This window comes from Leiobunum rupestre, chromosome 1, assembly GCF_980474605.1.
Source record: "Leiobunum rupestre chromosome 1, qqLeiRupe1.1.hap1, whole genome shotgun sequence".
Classification (NCBI taxonomy): domain Eukaryota; kingdom Metazoa; phylum Arthropoda; class Arachnida; order Opiliones; family Sclerosomatidae; genus Leiobunum; species Leiobunum rupestre.
Genome location: NC_143384.1, coordinates 64082433 through 64103732, shown reverse-complemented (window position 1 = coordinate 64103732; position 21300 = coordinate 64082433). Strand labels below are relative to the sequence as shown.

The window sequence follows — 21300 nt, the reverse complement described above, 5'->3', positions numbered from 1 at the left end:
CCGTAAAAGGTTAAGCTACCGAACTGGGGCTCGAACCCAGGACCGTTAGGTTAAGAGCCTAACGCTCTACCGACTGAACTACACGGGCGACCCTCAGCGGGCAAAATCGTAACGTCATAACATTCAATAAAACCGACAACGAAATTGAAAAATTTTAGTTTTCTTCAAACAGGCTTCCCTCTTAAACTGTATCTTCAACAGAGGCTCTTTAGGTTAAAACCCTCAAGCTTTACCGACTAAGCTATCCTGGCTCTTTCAGCGCTCATCTTCTTGCTTCAACAGAGGCTCTTTAGGTTAAACCCCTCAAGCTTTACCGACTAAGCTATCCTGGCTCTTCCAGCGCTCATCTTCTTGAAAATTGTGGATGATTTCTTTTTATTCATTTTCTTCTGTTAATATATTAAAAGCCCTTTTAATTCATATGTTAAAAAAGGAACGTCATTATGATTGAAAGTTTCCACCTTGGCAACTGGCGCTGACTAGGAATTGAGGCGTCCATTAGTTATCCAGCGTCTTGGAAGCATAAATTAGAGGATTTTATGAGGGTGGAGACTCTGACGATCATCGGGCTGTGGAGATATAACTACCGCGTGAATTTTGCCGTCAGTATGGGGCACTTGGAGAGCCCAAACTGAACAAGGTTTTATAACGACATAAGAACTGGCTAAGGTCTTAATGCAGCAAACAAAATTTCCCGTAGGAAACCTTCATTGGTTGGTCTTTAAGTGCAGTTTTGATTATCAGACCACCCAAGAAAGTCAGGTTCGATTCCTTTTTTTGGAAACATGAAAAACAGTTTCTATGCAATAGAAAAAATTAAAAGATTTTTTTACAACATTTTTTATTTAAATTCCATTATGGGCAACGAGTTACAACGAAAAGGACTCTGACTATATGTCATTTTGAACAACGCCTGGCGAACAGACGTAAGTAGTTCAATATTTGGATTTGGAAATAAATAACTTCCGCTTTTTTCCAGGTCACGAATTTCTCCCCAACCACATCAGTCGAACGTTACTTAACTTCCCGTAAAAGGTTAAGCACCCGAACTGGGGCTCGAACCCAGGACCGTTAGGTTAAGAGCCTAACGCTCTACCACTGAGCTACACGGGCGACCCTCAGCGGGCAAAATCGTAACGTCATAACATTCAATAAAACCGACAACGAAATTGAAAAATTTTAGTTTTCTTCAAACAGGCTTTCCTCTTAAACTGTGGCTTCAACAGAGGCTCTTTAGGTTAAAACCCTCAAGCTTTACCGACTAAGCTATCCTGGCTCTTTCATCGCTCATCTTCTTGCTTCAACAGAGGCTCTTTAGGTTAAAACCCTCAAGCTTTACCGACTAAGCTATCCTGGCTCTTCCAGCGCTCATCTTCTTGAAAATTGTGGATGATTTCGTTTTATTCATTTTCTTCTGTTAATATATCAAAAGCCCTTTTAATTCATATGTTAAAAAAGGAACGTCATTATGATTGAAAATTTCCACCTTGGCAACTGGCGCTGACTAGGAATTGAGGCGTCCATTAGTTATCCAGCGTTTTGGAAGCATAAATTAGAGGATTTTATGAGGGTGGAGACTCTGACGATCATCGGGCTGTGGAGATATAACTACCGCGTGAATTTTGCCGTCAGTATGGGGCACTTGGAGAGCCCAAACTGAACAAGGTTTTATAACGACATAAGAACTGGCTAAGGTCTTAATGCAGCAAACAAAATTTCCCGTAGGAAACCTTCATTGGTTGGTCTTTAAGTGCAGTTTTGATTATCAGACCACCCAAGAAAGTCAGGTTCGAATCCTTTTTTTGGAAACATGAAAAACAGTTTCTATGCAATAGAAAAAATTAAAAGATTTTTTTACAACATTTTTTATTTAAATTCCATTATGGGCAACGAGTTACAACGAAAAGGACTCTGACTATATGTCATTTTGAACAACGCCTGGCGAACAGACGTAAGTAGTTCAATATTTGGATTTGGAAATAAATAACTTCCGCTTTTTTCCAGTTCACGAATTTCTCCCCAACCACATCCGTCGAACGTTACTTAACTTCCCGTAAAAGGTTAAGCACCCGAACTGGGGCTCGAACCCAGGACCGTTAGGTTAAGAGCCTAACGCTCTACCGACTGAGCTACACGGGCGACCCTCAGCGGGCAAAATCGTAACGTCATAACATTCAATAAAACCGACAACGAAATTGAAAAATTTTAGTTTTCTTCAAACAGGCTTCCCTCTTAAACTGTGGCTTCAACAGAGGCTCTTTAGGTTAAAACCCTCAAGCTTTACCGACTAAGCTATCCTGGCTCTTTCAGCGCTCATCTTCTTGCTTCAACAGAGGCTCTTTAGGTTAAAACCCTCAAGCTTTACCGACTAAGCTATCCTGGCTCTTCCAGCGCTCATCTTCTTGAAAATTGTGGATGATTTCTTTTTATTCATTTTCTTCTGTTAATATATTAAAAGCCCTTTTAATTCATATGTTAAAAAAGGAACGTCATTATGATTGAAAGTTTCCACCTTGGCAACTGGCGCTGACTAGGAATTGAGGCGTCCATTAGTTATCCAGCGTCTTGGAAGCATAAATTAGAGGATTTTATGAGGGTGGAGACTCTGACGATCATCGGGCTGTGGAGATATAACTACCGCGTGAATTTTGCCGTCAGTATGGGGCACTTGGAGAGCCCAAACTGAACAAGGTTTTATAACGACATAAGAACTGGCTAAGGTCTTAATGCAGCAAACAAAATTTCCCGTAGGAAACCTTCATTGGTTGGTCTTTAAGTGCAGTTTTGATTATCAGACCACCCAAGAAAGTCAGGTTCGATTCCTTTTTTTGGAAACATGAAAAACAGTTTCTATGCAATAGAAAAAATTAAAAGATTTTTTTACAACATTTTTTATTTAAATTCCATTATGGGCAACGAGTTACAACGAAAAGGACTCTGACTATATGTCATTTTGAACAACGCCTGGCGAACAGACGTAAGTAGTTCAATATTTGGATTTGGAAATAAATAACTTCTGCTTTTTTCCAGGTCACGAATTTCTCCCCAACCACATCCGTCGAACGTTACTTAACTTCCCGTAAAAGGTTAAGCACCCGAACTGGGGCTCGAACCCAGGACCGTTAGGTTAAGAGCCTAACGCTCTACCGACTGAGCTACACGGGCGACCCTCAGCGGGCAAAATCGTAACGTCATAACATTCAATAAAACCGACAACGAAATTGAAAAATTTTAGTTTTCTTCAAACAGGCTTTCCTCTTAAACTGTGGCTTCAACAGAGGCTCTTTAGGTTAAAACCCTCAAGCTTTACCGACTAAGCTATCCTGGCTCTTTCAGCGCTCATCTTCTTGCTTCAACAGAGGCTCTTTAGGTTAAAACCCTCAAGCTTTACCGACTAAGCTATCCTGGCTCTTCCAGCGCTCATCTTCTTGAAAATTGTGGATGATTTCGTTTTATTCATTTTCTTCTGTTAATATATCAAAAGCCCTTTTAATTCATATGTTAAAAAAGGAACGTCATTATGATTGAAAATTTCCACCTTGGCAACTGGCGCTGACTAGGAATTGAGGCGTCCATTAGTTATCCAGCGTTTTGGAAGCATAAATTAGAGGATTTTATGAGGGTGGAGACTCTGACGATCATCGGGCTGTGGAGATATAACTACCGCGTGAATTTTGCCGTCAGTATGGGGCACTTGGAGAGCCCAAACTGAACAAGGTTTTATAACGACATAAGAACTGGCTAAGGTCTTAATGCAGCAAACAAAATTTCCCGTAGGAAACCTTCATTGGTTGGTCTTTAAGTGCAGTTTTGATTATCAGACCACCCAAGAAAGTCAGGTTCGAATCCTTTTTTTGGAAACATGAAAAACAGTTTCTATGCAATAGAAAAAATTAAAAGATTTTTTTAACAACATTTTTTATTTAAATTCCATTATGGGCAACGAGTTACAACGAAAAGGACTCTGACTATATGTCATTTTGAACAACGCCTGGCGAACAGACGTAAGTAGTTCAATATTTGGATTTGGAAATAAATAACTTCCGCTTTTTTCCAGTTCACGAATTTCTCCCCAACCACATCCGTCGAACGTTACTTAACTTCCCGTAAAAGGTTAAGCACCCGAACTGGGGCTCGAACCCAGGACCGTTAGGTTAAGAGCCTAACGCTCTACCGACTGAGCTACACGGGCGACCCTCAGCGGGCAAAATCGTAACGTCATAACATTCCATAAAACCGACAACGAAATTGAAAAATTTTAGTTTTCTTCAAACAGGCTTCCCTCTTAAACTGTGGCTTCAACAGAGGCTCTTTAGGTTAAAACCCTCAAGCTTTACCGACTAAGCTATCCTGGCTCTTTCAGCGCTCATCTTCTTGCTTCAACAGAGGCTCTTTAGGTTAAACCCCTCAAGCTTTACCGACTAAGCTATCCTGGCTCTTCCAGCGCTCATCTTCTTGAAAATTGTGGATGATTTCTTTTTATTCATTTTCTTCTGTTAATATATTAAAAGCCCTTTTAATTCATATGTTAAAAAAGGAACGTCATTATGATTGAAAGTTTCCACCTTGGCAACTGGCGCTGACTAGGAATTGAGGCGTCCATTAGTTATCCAGCGTCTTGGAAGCATAAATTAGAGGATTTTATGAGGGTGGAGACTCTGACGATCATCGGGCTGTGGAGATATAACTACCGCGTGAATTTTGCCGTCAGTATGGGGCACTTGGAGAGCCCAAACTGAACAAGGTTTTATAACGACATAAGAACTGGCTAAGGTCTTAATGCAGCAAACAAAATTTCCCGTAGGAAACCTTCATTGGTTGGTCTTTAAGTGCAGTTTTGATTATCAGACCACCCAAGAAAGTCAGGTTCGATTCCTTTTTTTGGAAACATGAAAAACAGTTTCTATGCAATAGAAAAAATTAAAAGATTTTTTTACAACATTTTTTATTTAAATTCCATTATGGGCAACGAGTTACAACGAAAAGGACTCTGACTATATGTCATTTTGAACAACGCCTGGCGAACAGACGTAAGTAGTTCAATATTTGGATTTGGAAATAAATAACTTCCGCTTTTTTCCAGTTCACGAATTTCTCCCCAACCACATCCGTTGAACGTTACTTAACTTCCCGTAAAAGGTTAAGCACCCGAACTGGGGCTCGAACCCAGGACCGTTAGGTTAAGAGCCTAACGCTCTACCGACTGAGCTACACGGGCGACCCTCAGCGGGCAAAATCGTAACGTCATAACATTCAATAAAACCGACAACGAAATTGAAAAATTTTAGTTTTCTTCAAACAGGCTTCCCTCTTAAACTGTGGCTTCAACAGAGGCTCTTTAGGTTAAAACCCTCAAGCTTTACCGACTAAGCTATCCTGGCTCTTTCAGCGCTCATCTTCTTGCTTCAACAGAGGCTCTTTAGGTTAAAACCTTCAAGCTTTACCGACTAAGCTATCCTGGCTCTTCCAGCGCTCATCTTCTTGAAAATTGTGGATGATTTCTTTTTATTCATTTTCTTCTGTTAATATATTAAAAGCCCTTTTAATTCATATGTTAAAAAAGGAACGTCATTATGATTGAAAGTTTCCACCTTGGCAACTGGCGCTGACTAGGAATTGAGGCGTCCATTAGTTATCCAGCGTCTTGGAAGCATAAATTAGTGGATTTTATGAGGGTGGAGACTCTGACGATCATCGGGCTGTGGAGATATAACTACCGCGTGAATTTTGCCGTCAGTATGGGGCACTTGGAGAGCCCAAACTGAACAAGGTTTTATAACGACATAAGAACTGGCTAAGGTCTTAATGCAGCAAACAAAATTTCCCGTAGGAAACCTTCATTGGTTGGTCTTTAAGTGCAGTTTTGATTATCAGACCACCCAAGAAAGTCAGGTTCGAATCCTTTTTTTGGAAACATGAAAAACAGTTTCTATGCAATAGAAAAAATTAAAAGATTTTTTTACAACATTTTTTATTTAAATTCCATTATGGGCAACGAGTTACAACGAAAAGGACTCTGACTATATGTCATTTTGAACAACGCCTGGCGAACAGACGTAAGTAGTTCAATATTTGGATTTGGAAATAAATAACTTCCGCTTTTTTCCAGTTCACGAATTTCTCCCCAACCACATCCGTCGAACGTTACTTAACTTCCCGTAAAAGGTTAAGCTACCGAACTGGGGCTCGAACCCAGGACCGTTAGGTTAAGAGCCTAACGCTCTACCGACTGAACTACACGGGCGACCCTCAGCGGGCAAAATCGTAACGTCATAACATTCAATAAAACCGACAACGAAATTGAAAAATTTTAGTTTTCTTCAAACAGGCTTCCCTCTTAAACTGTATCTTTAACAGAGGCTCTTTAGGTTAAAACCCTCAAGCTTTACCGACTAAGCTATCCTGGCTCTTTCAGCGCTCATCTTCTTGCTTCAACAGAGGCTCTTTAGGTTAAAACCCTCAAGCTTTACCGACTAAGCTATCCTGGCTCTTCCAGCGCTCATCTTCTTGAAAATTGTGGATGATTTCTTTTTATTCATTTTCTTCTGTTAATATATTAAAAGCCCTTTTAATTCATATGTTAAAAAAGGAACGTCATTATGATTGAAAGTTTCCACCTTGGCAACTGGCGCTGACTAGGAATTGAGGCGTCCATTAGTTATCCAGCGTCTTGGAAGCATAAATTAGAGGATTTTATGAGGGTGGAGACTGACGATCATCGGGCTGTGGAGATATAACTACCGCGTGAATTTTGCCGTCAGTATGGGGCACTTGGAGAGCCCAAACTGAACAAGGTTTTATAACGACATAAGAACTGGCTAAGGTCTTAATGCAGCAAACAAAATTTCCCGTAGGAAACCTTCATTGGTTGGTCTTTAAGTGCAGTTTTGATTATCAGACCACCCAAGAAAGTCAGGTTCGAATCCTTTTTTTGGAAACATGAAAAACAGTTTCTATGCAATAGAAAAAATTAAAAGATTTTTTTACAACATTTTTTATTTAAATTCCATTATGGGCAACGAGTTACAACGAAAAGGACTCTGACTATATGTCATTTTGAACAACGCCTGGCGAACAGACGTAAGTAGTTCAATATTTGGATTTGGAAATAAATAACTTCCGCTTTTTTCCAGTTCACGAATTTCTCCCCAACCACATCCATCGAACGTTACTTAACTTCCCGTAAAAGGTTAAGCACCCGAACTGGGGCTCGAACCCAGGACCGTTAGGTTAAGAGCCTAACGCTCTACCGACTGAGCTACACGGGCGACCCTCAGCGGGCAAAATCGTAACGTCATAACATTCAATAAAACCGACAACGAAATTGAAAAATTTTAGTTTTCTTCAAACAGGCTTCCCTCTTAAACTGTGGCTTCAACAGAGGCTCTTTAGGTTAAAACCCTCAAGCTTTACCGACTAAGCTATCCTGGCTCTTTCAGCGCTCATCTTCTTGCTTCAACAGAGGCTCTTTAGGTTAAAACCCTCAAGCTTTACCGACTAAGCTATCCTGGCTCTTCCAGCGCTCATCTTCTTGAAAATTGTGGATGATTTCTTTTTATTCATTTTCTTCTGTTAATATATTAAAAGCCCTTTTAATTCATATGTTAAAAAAGGAACGTCATTATGATTGAAAGTTTCCACCTTGGCAACTGGCGCTGACTAGGAATTGAGGCGTCCATTAGTTATCCAGCGTCTTGGAAGCATAAATTAGAGGATTTTATGAGGGTGGAGACTCTGACGATCATCGGGCTGTGGAGATATAACTACCGCGTGAATTTTGCCGTCAGTATGGGGCACTTGGAGAGCCCAAACTGAACAAGGTTTTATAACGACATAAGAACTGGCTAAGGTCTTAATGCAGCAAACAAAATTTCCCGTAGGAAACCTTCATTGGTTGGTCTTTAAGTGCAGTTTTGATTATCAGACCACCCAAGAAAGTCAGGTTCGATTCCTTTTTTTGGAAACATGAAAAACAGTTTCTATGCAATAGAAAAAATTAAAAGATTTTTTTACAACATTTTTTATTTAAATTCCATTATGGGCAACGAGTTACAACGAAAAGGACTCTGACTATATGTCATTTTGAACAACGCCTGGCGAACAGACGTAAGTAGTTCAATATTTGGATTTGGAAATAAATAACTTCTGCTTTTTTCCAGGTCACGAATTTCTCCCCAACCACATCCGTCGAACGTTACTTAACTTCCCGTAAAAGGTTAAGCACCCGAACTGGGGCTCGAACCCAGGACCGTTAGGTTAAGAGCCTAACGCTCTACCGACTGAGCTACACGGGCGACCCTCAGCGGGCAAAATCGTAACGTCATAACATTCAATAAAACCGACAACGAAATTGAAAAATTTTAGTTTTCTTCAAACAGGCTTCCCTCTTAAACTGTGGCTTCAACAGAGGCTCTTTAGGTTAAAACCCTCAAGCTTTACCGACTAAGCTATCCTGGCTCTTTCAGCGCTCATCTTATTGCTTCAACAGAGGCTCTTTAGGTTAAAACCCTCAAGCTTTACCGACTAAGCTATCCTGGCTCTTCCAGCGCTCATCTTCTTGAAAATTGTGGATGATTTCTTTTTATTCATTTTCTTCTGTTAATATATTAAAAGCCCTTTGAATTCATATGTTAAAAAAGGAACATCATTATGATTGAAAGTTTCCACCTTGGCAACTGGCGCTGACTAGGAATTGAGGCGTCCATTAGTTATCCAGCGTCTTGGAAACATAAATTAGAGGATTTTATGAGGGTGGAGACTCTGACGATCATCGGGCTGTGGAGATATAACTACCGCGTGAATTTTGCCGTCAGTATGGGGCACTTGGAGAGCCCAAACTGAACAAGGTTTTATAACGACATAAGAACTGGCTAAGGTCTTAATGCAGCAAACAAAATTTCCCGTAGGAAACCTTCATTGGTTGGTCTTTAAGTGCAGTTTTGATTATCAGACCACCCAAGAAAGTCAGGTTCGATTCCTTTTTTTGGAAACATGAAAAACAGTTTCTATGCAATAGAAAAAATTAAAAGATTTTTTTACAACATTTTTTATTTAAATTCCATTATGGGCAACGAGTTACAACGAAAAGGACTCTGACTATATGTCATTTTGAACAACGCCTGGCGAACAGACGTAAGTAGTTCAATATTTGGATTTGGAAATAAATAACTTCCGCTTTTTTCCAGGTCACGAATTTCCCCCAACCACATCCGTCGAACGTTACTTAACTTCCCGTAAAAGGTTAAGCATCCGAACTGGGGCTCGAACCCAGGACCGTTAGGTTAAGAGCCTAATGCTCTACCGAGTGAGCTACACGGGCGACCCTTAGCGGGCAAAATCGTAACGTCATAACATTCAATAAAACCGACAACGAAATTGAAAAATTTTAGTTTTCTTCAAACAGGCTTCCCTCTTAAACTGTGGCTTCAACAGAGGCTCTTTAGGTTAAAACCCTCAAGCTTTACCGACTAAGCTATCCTGGCTCTTTCAGCGCTCATCTTCTTGCTTCAACAGAGGCTCTTAAGGTTAAAACCCTCAAGCTTTACCGACTAAGCTATCCTGGCTCTTCCAGCGCTCATCTTCTTGAAAATTGTGGATGATTTCTTTTTATTCATTTTCTTCTGTTAATATATTAAAAGCCCTTTTAATTCATATGTTAAAAAAGGAACGTCATTATGATTGAAAGTTTCCACCTTGGCAACTGGCGCTGACTATAAATTGAGGCGTCCATTAGTTATCCAGCGTCTTGGAAGCATAAATTAGAGGATTTTATGAGGGTGGAGACTCTGACGATCATCGGGCTGTGGAGATATAACTACCGCGTGAAGTTTGCCGTCAGTATGGGGCACTCGGAGAGCCCAAACTGAACCAGGTTTTATAACGACATAAGAACTGGCTAAGGTCTTAATGCAGCACACAAAATTTCCCGTGGGAAACCGTCATTGGTTGGTCTTTAAGTGCAGTTTTGATTATCAGACCACCCAAGAAAGTCAGGTTCGATTCCTTTTTTTGGAAACATGAAAAACAGTTTCTATGCAATAGAAAAAATTAAAAGATTTTTTTACAACATTTTTTATTTAAATTCCATTATGGGCAACGAGTTACAACGAAAAGGACTCTGACTATATGTCATTTTGAACAACGCCTGGCGAACAGACGTAAGTAGTTCAATATTTGGATTTGGAAATAAATAACTTCCGCTTTTTTCCAGGTCACGAATTTCTCCCCAACCACATCCGTCGAACGTTACTTAACTTCCCGTAAAAGGTTAAGCACCCGAACTGGGGCTCGAACCCAGGACCGTTAGGTTAAGAGCCTAACGCTCTACCGACTGAGCTACACGGGCGACCCTCAGCGGGCAAAATCGTAACGTCATAACATTCAATAAAACCGACAACGAAATTGAAAAATTTTAGTTTTCTTCAAACAGGCTTCCCTCTTAAACTGTGGCTTCAACAGAGGCTCTTTAGTTTAAAACCCTCAAGCTTTACCGACTAAGCTATCCTGGCTCTTTCAGCGCTCATCTTCTTGCTTCAACAGAGGCTCTTTAGGTTAAAACCCTCAAGCTTTACCGACTAAGCTATCCTGGCTCTTCCAGCGCTCATCTTCTTGAAAATTGTGGATGATTTCTTTTTATTCATTTTCTTCTGTTAATATATTAAAAGACCTTTTAATTCATATGTTAAAAAAGGAACATCATTATGATTGAAAGTTTCCACCTTGGCAACTGGCGCTGACTAGGAATTGAGGCGTCCATTAGTTATCCAGCGTCTTGGAAGCATAAATTAGAGGATTTTATGAGGGTGGAGACTCTGACGATCATCGGGCTGTGGAGATATAACTACCGCGTGAATTTTGCCGTCAGTATGGGGCACTTGGAGAGCGCAAACTGAACAAGGTTTTATAACGACATAAGAACTGGCTAAGGTCTTAATGCAGCAAACAAAATTTCCCGTAGGAAACCTTCATTGGTTGGTCTTTAAGTGCAGTTTTGATTATCAGACCACCCAAGAAAGTCAGGTTCGATTCCTTTTTTTGGAAACATGAAAAACAGTTTCTATGCAATAGAAAAAATTAAAAGATTTTTTTACAACATTTTTTATTTAAATTCCATTATGGGCAACGAGTTACAACGAAAAGGACTCTGACTATATGTCATTTTGAACAACGCCTGGCGAACAGACGTAAGTAGTTCAATATTTGGATTTGGAAATAAATAACTTCCGCTTTTTTCCAGGTCACGAATTTCCCCCAACCACATCCGTCGAACGTTACTTAACTTCCCGTAAAAGGTTAAGCACCCGAACTGGGGCTCGAACCCAGGACCGTTAGGTTAAGAGCCTAACGCTCTACCGACTGAGCTACACGGGCGACCCTTAGCGGGCAAAATCGTAACGTCATAACATTCAATAAAACCGACAACGAAATTGAAAAATTTCAGTTTTCTTCAAACAGGCTTCCCTCTTAAACTGTGGCTTCAACAGAGGCTCTTTAGGTTAAAACCCTCAAGCTTTACCGACTAAGCTATCCTGGCTCTTTCAGCGCTCATCTTCTTGCTTCAACAGAGGCTCTTTAGGTTAAAACCCTCAAGCTTTACCGACTAAGCTATCCTGGCTCTTCCAGCGCTCATCTTCTTGAAAATTGTGGATGATTTCTTTTTATTCATTTTCTTCTGTTAATATATTAAAAGCCCTTTTAATTCATATGTTAAAAAAGGAACGTCATTATGATTGAAAGTTTCCACCTTGGCAACTGGCGCTGACTAGGAATTGAGGCGTCCATTAGTTATCCAGCGTCTTGGAAGCATAAATTAGAGGATTTTATGAGGGTGGAGACTCTGACGATCATCGGGCTGTGGAGATATAACTACCGCGTGAATTTTGCCGTCAGTATGGGGCACTTGGAGAGCCCAAACTGAACAAGGTTTTATAACGACATAAGAACTGGCTAAGGTCTTAATGCAGCAAACAAAATTTCCCGTAGGAAACCTTCATTGGTTGGTCTTTAAGTGCAGTTTTGATTATCAGACCACCCAAGAAAGTCAGGTTCGAATCCTTTTTTTGGAAACATGAAAAACAGTTTCTATGCAATAGAAAAAATTAAAAGATTTTTTTACAACATTTTTTATTTAAATTCCATTATGGGCAACGAGTTACAACGAAAAGGACTCTGACTATATGTCATTTTGAACAACGCCTGGCGAACAGACGTAAGTAGTTCAATATTTGGATTTGGAAATAAATAACTTCCGCTTTTTTCCAGTTCACGAATTTCTCCCCAACCACATCCGTCGAACGTTACTTAACTTCCCGTAAAAGGTTAAGCACCCGAACTGGGGCTCGAACCCAGGACCGTTAGGTTAAGAGCCTAACGCTCTACCGACTGAGCTACACGGGCGACCCTCAGCGGGCAAAATCGTAACGTCATAACATTCAATAAAACCGACAACGAAATTGAAAAATTTTAGTTTTCTTCAAACAGGCTTCCCTCTTAAACTGTGGCTTCAACAGAGGCTCTTTAGGTTAAAACCCTCAAGCTTTACCGACTAAGCTATCCTGGCTCTTTCAGCGCTCATCTTCTTGCTTCAACAGAGGCTCTTTAGGTTAAAACCCTCAAGCTTTACCGACTAAGCTATCCTGGCTCTTCCAGCGCTCATCTTCTTGAAAATTGTGGATGATTTCTTTTTATTCATTTTCTTCTGTTAATATATTAAAAGCCCTTTTAATTCATATGTTAAAAAAGGAACGTCATTATGATTGAAAGTTTCCACCTTGGCAACTGGCGCTGACTAGGAATTGAGGCGTCCATTAGTTATCCAGCGTCTTGGAAGCATAAATTAGAGGATTTTATGAGGGTGGAGACTCTGACGATCATCGGGCTGTGGAGATATAACTACCGCGTGAATTTTGCCGTCAGTATGGGGCACTTGGAGAGCCCAAACTGAACAAGGTTTTATAACGACATAAGAACTGGCTAAGGTCTTAATGCAGCAAACAAAATTTCCCGTAGGAAACCTTCATTGGTTGGTCTTTAAGTGCAGTTTTGATTATCAGACCACCCAAGAAAGTCAGGTTCGAATCCTTTTTTTGGAAACATGAAAAACAGTTTCTATGCAATAGAAAAAATTAAAAGATTTTTTTACAACATTTTTTATTTAAATTCCATTATGGGCAACGAGTTACAACGAAAAGGACTCTGACTATATGTCATTTTGAACAACGCCTGGCGAACAGACGTAAGTAGTTCAATATTTGGATTTGGAAATAAATAACTTCCGCTTTTTTCCAGTTCACGAATTTCTCCCCAACCACATCCGTCGAACGTTACTTAACTTCCCGTAAAAGGTTAAGCACCCGAACTGGGGCTCGAACCCAGGACCGTTAGGTTAAGAGCCTAACGCTCTACCGACTGAGCTACACGGGCGACCCTCAGCGGGCAAAATCGTAACGTCATAACATTCAATAAAACCGACAACGAAATTGAAAAATTTTAGTTTTCTTCAAACAGGCTTCCCTCTTAAACTGTGGCTTCAACAGAGGCTCTTTAGGTTAAAACCCTCAAGCTTTACCGACTAAGCTATCCTGGCTCTTTCAGCGCTCATCTTCTTGCTTCAACAGAGGCTCTTTAGGTTAAAACCCTCAAGCTTTACCGACTAAGCTATCCTGGCTCTTCCAGCGCTCATCTTCTTGAAAATTGTGGATGATTTCTTTTTATTCATTTTCTTCTGTTAATATATTAAAAGCCCTTTTAATTCATATGTTAAAAAAGGAACGTCATTATGATTGAAAGTTTCCACCTTGGCAACTGGCGCTGACTAGGAATTGAGGCGTCCATTAGTTATCCAGCGTCTTGGAAGCATAAATTAGAGGATTTTATGAGGGTGGAGACTCTGACGATCATCGGGCTGTGGAGATATAACTACCGCGTGAATTTTGCCGTCAGTATGGGGCACTTGGAGAGCCCAAACTGAACAAGGTTTTATAACGACATAAGAACTGGCTAAGGTCTTAATGCAGCAAACAAAATTTCCCGTAGGAAACCTTCATTGGTTGGTCTTTAAGTGCAGTTTTGATTATCAGACCACCCAAGAAAGTCAGGTTCGATTCCTTTTTTTGGAAACATGAAAAACAGTTTCTATGCAATAGAAAAAATTAAAAGATTTTTTTACAACATTTTTTATTTAAATTCCATTATGGGCAACGAGTTACAACGAAAAGGACTCTGACTATATGTCATTTTGAACAACGCCTGGCGAACAGACGTAAGTAGTTCAATATTTGGATTTGGAAATAAATAACTTCTGCTTTTTTCCAGGTCACGAATTTCTCCCCAACCACATCCGTCGAACGTTACTTAACTTCCCGTAAAAGGTTAAGCACCCGAACTGGGGCTCGAACCCAGGACCGTTAGGTTAAGAGCCTAACGCTCTACCGACTGAGCTACACGGGCGACCCTCAGCGGGCAAAATCGTAACGTCATAACATTCAATAAAACCGACAACGAAATTGAAAAATTTTAGTTTTCTTCAAACAGGCTTCCCTCTTAAACTGTGGCTTCAACAGAGGCTCTTTAGGTTAAAACCCTCAAGCTTTACCGACTAAGCTATCCTGGCTCTTTCAGCGCTCATCTTATTGCTTCAACAGAGGCTCTTTAGGTTAAAACCCTCAAGCTTTACCGACTAAGCTATCCTGGCTCTTCCAGCGCTCATCTTCTTGAAAATTGTGGATGATTTCTTTTTATTCATTTTCTTCTGTTAATATATTAAAAGCCCTTTGAATTCATATGTTAAAAAAGGAACATCATTATGATTGAAAGTTTCCACCTTGGCAACTGGCGCTGACTAGGAATTGAGGCGTCCATTAGTTATCCAGCGTCTTGGAAACATAAATTAGAGGATTTTATGAGGGTGGAGACTCTGACGATCATCGGGCTGTGGAGATATAACTACCGCGTGAATTTTGCCGTCAGTATGGGGCACTTGGAGAGCCCAAACTGAACAAGGTTTTATAACGACATAAGAACTGGCTAAGGTCTTAATGCAGCAAACAAAATTTCCCGTAGGAAACCTTCATTGGTTGGTCTTTAAGTGCAGTTTTGATTATCAGACCACCCAAGAAAGTCAGGTTCGATTCCTTTTTTTGGAAACATGAAAAACAGTTTCTATGCAATAGAAAAAATTAAAAGATTTTTTTACAACATTTTTTATTTAAATTCCATTATGGGCAACGAGTTACAACGAAAAGGACTCTGACTATATGTCATTTTGAACAACGCCTGGCGAACAGACGTAAGTAGTTCAATATTTGGATTTGGAAATAAATAACTTCCGCTTTTTTCCAGGTCACGAATTTCCCCCAACCACATCCGTCGAACGTTACTTAACTTCCCGTAAAAGGTTAAGCATCCGAACTGGGGCTCGAACCCAGGACCGTTAGGTTAAGAGCCTAATGCTCTACCGAGTGAGCTACACGGGCGACCCTTAGCGGGCAAAATCGTAACGTCATAACATTCAATAAAACCGACAACGAAATTGAAAAATTTTAGTTTTCTTCAAACAGGCTTCCCTCTTAAACTGTGGCTTCAACAGAGGCTCTTTAGGTTAAAACCCTCAAGCTTTACCGACTAAGCTATCCTGGCTCTTTCAGCGCTCATCTTCTTGCTTCAACAGAGGCTCTTAAGGTTAAAACCCTCAAGCTTTACCGACTAAGCTATCCTGGCTCTTCCAGCGCTCATCTTCTTGAAAATTGTGGATGATTTCTTTTTATTCATTTTCTTCTGTTAATATATTAAAAGCCCTTTTAATTCATATGTTAAAAAAGGAACGTCATTATGATTGAAAGTTTCCACCTTGGCAACTGGCGCTGACTATAAATTGAGGCGTCCATTAGTTATCCAGCGTCTTGGAAGCATAAATTAGAGGATTTTATGAGGGTGGAGACTCTGACGATCATCGGGCTGTGGAGATATAACTACCGCGTGAAGTTTGCCGTCAGTATGGGGCACTCGGAGAGCCCAAACTGAACCAGGTTTTATAACGACATAAGAACTGGCTAAGGTCTTAATGCAGCACACAAAATTTCCCGTGGGAAACCGTCATTGGTTGGTCTTTAAGTGCAGTTTTGATTATCAGACCACCCAAGAAAGTCAGGTTCGATTCCTTTTTTTGGAAACATGAAAAACAGTTTCTATGCAATAGAAAAAATTAAAAGATTTTTTTACAACATTTTTTATTTAAATTCCATTATGGGCAACGAGTTACAACGAAAAGGACTCTGACTATATGTCATTTTGAACAACGCCTGGCGAACAGACGTAAGTAGTTCAATATTTGGATTTGGAAATAAATAACTTCCGCTTTTTTCCAGGTCACGAATTTCTCCCCAACCACATCCGTCGAACGTTACTTAACTTCCCGTAAAAGGTTAAGCACCCGAACTGGGGCTCGAACCCAGGACCGTTAGGTTAAGAGCCTAACGCTCTACCGACTGAGCTACACGGGCGACCCTCAGCGGGCAAAATCGTAACGTCATAACATTCAATAAAACCGACAACGAAATTGAAAAATTTTAGTTTTCTTCAAACAGGCTTCCCTCTTAAACTGTGGCTTCAACAGAGGCTCTTTAGTTTAAAACCCTCAAGCTTTACCGACTAAGCTATCCTGGCTCTTTCAGCGCTCATCTTCTTGCTTCAACAGAGGCTCTTTAGGTTAAAACCCTCAAGCTTTACCGACTAAGCTATCCTGGCTCTTCCAGCGCTCATCTTCTTGAAAATTGTGGATGATTTCTTTTTATTCATTTTCTTCTGTTAATATATTAAAAGACCTTTTAATTCATATGTTAAAAAAGGAACATCATTATGATTGAAAGTTTCCACCTTGGCAACTGGCGCTGACTAGGAATTGAGGCGTCCATTAGTTATCCAGCGTCTTGGAAGCATAAATTAGAGGATTTTATGAGGGTGGAGACTCTGACGATCATCGGGCTGTGGAGATATAACTACCGCGTGAATTTTGCCGTCAGTATGGGGCACTTGGAGAGCGCAAACTGAACAAGGTTTTATAACGACATAAGAACTGGCTAAGGTCTTAATGCAGCAAACAAAATTTCCCGTAGGAAACCTTCATTGGTTGGTCTTTAAGTGCAGTTTTGATTATCAGACCACCCAAGAAAGTCAGGTTCGATTCCTTTTTTTGGAAACATGAAAAACAGTTTCTATGCAATAGAAAAAATTAAAAGATTTTTTTACAACATTTTTTATTTAAATTCCATTATGGGCAACGAGTTACAACGAAAAGGACTCTGACTATATGTCATTTTGAACAACGCCTGGCGAACAGACGTAAGTAGTTCAATATTTGGATTTGGAAATAAATAACTTCCGCTTTTTTCCAGGTCACGAATTTCCCCCAACCACATCCGTCGAACGTTACTTAACTTCCCGTAAAAGGTTAAGCACCCGAACTGGGGCTCGAACCCAGGACCGTTAGGTTAAGAGCCTAACGCTCTACCGACTGAGCTACACGGGCGACCCTTAGCGGGCAAAATCGTAACGTCATAACATTCAATAAAACCGACAACGAAATTGAAAAATTTCAGTTTTCTTCAAACAGGCTTCCCTCTTAAACTGTGGCTTCAACAGAGGCTCTTTAGGTTAAAACCCTCAAGCTTTACCGACTAAGCTATCCTGGCTCTTTCAGCGCTCATCTTCTTGCTTCAACAGAGGCTCTTTAGGTTAAAACCCTCAAGCTTTACCGACTAAGCTATCCTGGCTCTTCCAGCGCTCATCTTCTTGAAAATTGTGGATGATTTCTTTTTATTCATTTTCTTCTGTTAATATATTAAAAGCCCTTTTAATTCATATGTTAAAAAAGGAACGTCATTATGATTGAAAGTTTCCACCTTGGCAACTGGCGCTGACTAGGAATTGAGGCGTCCATTAGTTATCCAGCGTCTTGGAAGCATAAATTAGAGGATTTTATGAGGGTGGAGACTCTGACGATCATCGGGCTGTGGAGATATAACTACCGCGTGAATTTTGCCGTCAGTATGGGGCACTTGGAGAGCCCAAACTGAACAAGGTTTTATAACGACATAAGAACTGGCTAAGGTCTTAATGCAGCAAACAAAATTTCCCGTAGGAAACCTTCATTGGTTGGTCTTTAAGTGCAGTTTTGATTATCAGACCACCCAAGAAAGTCAGGTTCGATTCCTTTTTTTGGAAACATGAAAAACAGTTTCTATGCAATAGAAAAAATTAAAAGATTTTTTTACAACATTTTTTATTTAAATTCCATTATGGGCAACGAGTTACAACGAAAAGGACTCTGACTATATGTCATTTTGAACAACGCCTGGCGAACAGACGTAAGTAGTTCAATATTTGGATTTGGAAATAAATAACTTCCGCTTTTTTCCAGGTCACGAATTTCCCCCAACCACATCCGTCGAACGTTATTTAACTTCCCGTAAAAGGTTAAGCACCCGAACTGGGGCTCGAACACAGGACCGTTAGGTTAAGAGCCTAACGCTCTACCGACTGAGCTACACGGGCGACCCTTAGCGGGCAAAATCGTAACGTCATAACATTCAATAAAACCGACAACGAAATTGAAAAATTTCAGTTTTCTTCAAACAGGCTTCCCTCTTAAACTGTGGCTTGAACAGAGGCTCTTTAGGTTAAAACCCTCAAGCTTTACCGACTAAGCTATCCTGGCTCTTTCAGCGCTCATCTTCTTGCTTCAACAGAGGCTCTTTAGGTTAAAACCCTCAAGCTTTACCGACTAAGCTATCCTGGCTCTTCCAGCGCTCATCTTCTTGAAAATTGTGGATGATTTCTTTTTATTCATTTTCTTCTGTTAATTATTAAAAGCCCTTTTAATTCATATGTTAAAAAAGGAACGTCATTATGATTGAAAGTTTCCACCTTGGCAACTGGCGCTGACTAGGAATTGAGGCGTCCATTAGTTATCCAGCGTCTTGGAAGCATAAATTAGAGGATTTTATGAGGGTTGAGACTCTGACGATCATCGGGCTGTGGAGATATAACTACCGCGTGAATTTTGCCGTCAGTATGGGGCACTTGGAGAGCCCAAACTGAACAAGCTTTTATAACGACATAAGAACTGGCTAAGGTCTTAATGCAGCAAACAAAATTTCCCGTAGGAAACCTTCATTGGTTGGTCTTTAAGTGCAGTTTTGATTATCAGACCACCCAAGAAAGTCAGGTTCGAATCCTTTTTTTGGAAACATGAAAAACAGTTTCTATGCAATAGAAAAAATTAAAAGATTTTTTTACAACATTTTTTATTTAAATTCCATTATGGGCAACGAGTTACAACGAAAAGGACTCTGACTATATGTCATTTTGAACAACGCCTGGCGAACAGACGTAAGTAGTTCAATATTTGGATTTGGAAATAAATAACTTCCGCTTTTTTCCAGTTCACGAATTTCTCCCCAACCACATCCGTCGAACGTTACTTAACTTCCCGTAAAAGGTTAAGCTACCGAACTGGGGCTCGAACCCAGGACCGTTAGGTTAAGAGCCTAACGCTCTACCGGCTGAACTACACGGGCGACCCTCAGCGGGCAAAATCGTAACGTCATAACATTCAATAAAACCGACAACGAAATTGAAAAATTTTAGTTTTCTTCAAACAGGCTTCCCTCTTAAACTGTGGCTTCAACAGAGGCTCTTTAGGTTAAAACCCTCAAGCTTTACCGACTAAGCTATCCTGGCTCTTTCAGCGCTCATCTTCTTGCTTCAACAGAGGCTCTTTAGGTTAAAACCCTCAAGCTTTACCGACTAAGCTATCCTGGCTCTTCCAGCGCTCATCTTCTTGAAAATTGTGGATGATTTCTTTTTATTCATTTTCTTCTGTTAATATATTAAAAGCCCTTTTAATTCATATGTTAAAAAAGGAACGTCATTTTGATTGAAAGTTTCCACCTTGGCAACTGGCGCTGACTAGGAATTGAGGCGTCCATTAGTTATCCAGCGTCTTGGAAGCATAAATTAGAGGATTTTATGAGGGTGGAGACTCTGACGATCATCGGGCTGTGGAGATATAACTACCGCGTGAATTTTGCCGTCAGTATGGGGCACTTGGAGAGCCCAAACTGAACAAGGTTTTATAACGACATAAGAACTGGCTAAGGTCTTAATGCAGCAAACAAAATTTCCCGTAGGAAACCTTCATTGGTTGGTCTTTAAGTGCAGTTTTGATTATCAGACCACCCAAGAAAGTCAGGTTCGAATCCTTTTTTTGGAAACATGAAAAACAGTTTCTATGCAATAGAAAAAATTAAAAGATTTTTTTACAACATTTTTTATTTAAATTCCATTATGGGCAACGAGTTACAACGAAAAGGACTCTGACTATATGTCATTTTGAACAACGCCTGGCGAACAGACGTAAGTAGTTCAATATTTGGATTTGGAAATAAATAACTTCCGCTTTTTTCCAGTTCACGAATTTCTCCCCAACCACATCCGTCGAACGTTACTTAACTTCCCGTAAAAGGTTAAGCTACCGAACTGGGGCTCGAACCCAGGACCGTTAGGTTAAGAGCCTAACGCTCTACCGGCTGAACTACACGGGCGACCCTCAGCGGGCAAAATCGTAACGTCATAACATTCAATAAAACCGACAACGAAATTGAAAAATTTTAGTTTTCTTCAAACAGGCTTCCCTCTTAAACTGTGGCTTCAACAGAGGCTCTTTAGGTTAAAACCCTCAAGCTTTACCGACTAAGCTATCCTGGCTCTTTCAGCGCTCATCTTCTTGCTTCAACAGAGGCTCTTTAGGTTAAAACCCTCAAGCTTTACCGACTAAGCTATCCTGGCTCTTCCAGCGCTCATCTTCTTGAAAATTGTGGATGATTTCTTTTTATTCATTTTCTTCTGTTAATATATTAAAAGCCCTTTTAATTCATATGTTAAAAAAGGAACGTCATTTTGATTGAAAGTTTCCACCTTGGCAACTGGCGCTGACTAGGAATTGAGGCGTCCATTAGTTATCCAGCGTCTTGGAAGCATAAATTAGAGGATTTTATGAGGGTGGAGACTCTGACGATCATCGGGCTGTGGAGATATAACTACCGCGTGAATTTTGCCGTCAGTATGGGGCACTTGGAGAGCCCAAACTGAACAAGGTTTTATAACGACATAAGAACTGGCTAAGGTCTTAATGCAGCAAACCAAATTTCCCGTAGGAAACCTTCATTGGTTGGTCTTTAAGTGCAGTTTTGATTATCAGACCACCCAAGAAAGTCAGGTTCGATTCCTTTTTTTGGAAACATG

The 21300-nt window shown here is 40.3% G+C and overlaps 21 non-coding genes across 21 annotated transcripts; all 21 read right to left on the bottom strand.

The window, feature by feature from the left end:
- Nucleotides 1-13: 13 nt before the first annotated feature.
- TRNAK-CUU (transfer RNA lysine (anticodon CUU)) lies at nt 14-88 on the bottom strand. The gene has a single exon. It is a non-coding gene; the product is annotated as a tRNA-Lys (tRNA).
- Nucleotides 89-1041: 953 nt separating this feature from the next.
- Nucleotides 1042-1113, bottom strand: TRNAK-CUU (transfer RNA lysine (anticodon CUU)). The gene has a single exon. It is a non-coding gene; the product is annotated as a tRNA-Lys (tRNA).
- Nucleotides 1114-2066: 953 nt separating this feature from the next.
- TRNAK-CUU (transfer RNA lysine (anticodon CUU)) lies at nt 2067-2139 on the bottom strand. The gene has a single exon. It is a non-coding gene; the product is annotated as a tRNA-Lys (tRNA).
- A 953-nt stretch (nt 2140-3092) lies between these two features.
- TRNAK-CUU (transfer RNA lysine (anticodon CUU)) lies at nt 3093-3165 on the bottom strand. Its single transcript has one exon. It is a non-coding gene; the product is annotated as a tRNA-Lys (tRNA).
- A 954-nt stretch (nt 3166-4119) lies between these two features.
- TRNAK-CUU (transfer RNA lysine (anticodon CUU)) lies at nt 4120-4192 on the bottom strand. Its single transcript has one exon. It is a non-coding gene; the product is annotated as a tRNA-Lys (tRNA).
- A 953-nt stretch (nt 4193-5145) lies between these two features.
- On the bottom strand, nt 5146-5218 carry TRNAK-CUU (transfer RNA lysine (anticodon CUU)). The gene has a single exon. It is a non-coding gene; the product is annotated as a tRNA-Lys (tRNA).
- Nucleotides 5219-6169: 951 nt separating this feature from the next.
- Nucleotides 6170-6244, bottom strand: TRNAK-CUU (transfer RNA lysine (anticodon CUU)). The gene has a single exon. It is a non-coding gene; the product is annotated as a tRNA-Lys (tRNA).
- A 951-nt stretch (nt 6245-7195) lies between these two features.
- On the bottom strand, nt 7196-7268 carry TRNAK-CUU (transfer RNA lysine (anticodon CUU)). The gene has a single exon. It is a non-coding gene; the product is annotated as a tRNA-Lys (tRNA).
- Nucleotides 7269-8221: 953 nt separating this feature from the next.
- On the bottom strand, nt 8222-8294 carry TRNAK-CUU (transfer RNA lysine (anticodon CUU)). Its single transcript has one exon. It is a non-coding gene; the product is annotated as a tRNA-Lys (tRNA).
- A 952-nt stretch (nt 8295-9246) lies between these two features.
- On the bottom strand, nt 9247-9319 carry TRNAK-CUU (transfer RNA lysine (anticodon CUU)). Its single transcript has one exon. It is a non-coding gene; the product is annotated as a tRNA-Lys (tRNA).
- A 953-nt stretch (nt 9320-10272) lies between these two features.
- On the bottom strand, nt 10273-10345 carry TRNAK-CUU (transfer RNA lysine (anticodon CUU)). The gene has a single exon. It is a non-coding gene; the product is annotated as a tRNA-Lys (tRNA).
- Nucleotides 10346-11297: 952 nt separating this feature from the next.
- TRNAK-CUU (transfer RNA lysine (anticodon CUU)) lies at nt 11298-11370 on the bottom strand. The gene has a single exon. It is a non-coding gene; the product is annotated as a tRNA-Lys (tRNA).
- A 953-nt stretch (nt 11371-12323) lies between these two features.
- On the bottom strand, nt 12324-12396 carry TRNAK-CUU (transfer RNA lysine (anticodon CUU)). Its single transcript has one exon. It is a non-coding gene; the product is annotated as a tRNA-Lys (tRNA).
- A 953-nt stretch (nt 12397-13349) lies between these two features.
- On the bottom strand, nt 13350-13422 carry TRNAK-CUU (transfer RNA lysine (anticodon CUU)). The gene has a single exon. It is a non-coding gene; the product is annotated as a tRNA-Lys (tRNA).
- Nucleotides 13423-14375: 953 nt separating this feature from the next.
- Nucleotides 14376-14448, bottom strand: TRNAK-CUU (transfer RNA lysine (anticodon CUU)). Its single transcript has one exon. It is a non-coding gene; the product is annotated as a tRNA-Lys (tRNA).
- Nucleotides 14449-15400: 952 nt separating this feature from the next.
- Nucleotides 15401-15473, bottom strand: TRNAK-CUU (transfer RNA lysine (anticodon CUU)). The gene has a single exon. It is a non-coding gene; the product is annotated as a tRNA-Lys (tRNA).
- Nucleotides 15474-16426: 953 nt separating this feature from the next.
- On the bottom strand, nt 16427-16499 carry TRNAK-CUU (transfer RNA lysine (anticodon CUU)). The gene has a single exon. It is a non-coding gene; the product is annotated as a tRNA-Lys (tRNA).
- Nucleotides 16500-17451: 952 nt separating this feature from the next.
- On the bottom strand, nt 17452-17524 carry TRNAK-CUU (transfer RNA lysine (anticodon CUU)). The gene has a single exon. It is a non-coding gene; the product is annotated as a tRNA-Lys (tRNA).
- Nucleotides 17525-18476: 952 nt separating this feature from the next.
- On the bottom strand, nt 18477-18549 carry TRNAK-CUU (transfer RNA lysine (anticodon CUU)). The gene has a single exon. It is a non-coding gene; the product is annotated as a tRNA-Lys (tRNA).
- A 950-nt stretch (nt 18550-19499) lies between these two features.
- Nucleotides 19500-19574, bottom strand: TRNAK-CUU (transfer RNA lysine (anticodon CUU)). The gene has a single exon. It is a non-coding gene; the product is annotated as a tRNA-Lys (tRNA).
- Nucleotides 19575-20525: 951 nt separating this feature from the next.
- On the bottom strand, nt 20526-20600 carry TRNAK-CUU (transfer RNA lysine (anticodon CUU)). Its single transcript has one exon. It is a non-coding gene; the product is annotated as a tRNA-Lys (tRNA).
- Between the last annotated feature and the right edge of the window lie 700 nt (nt 20601-21300).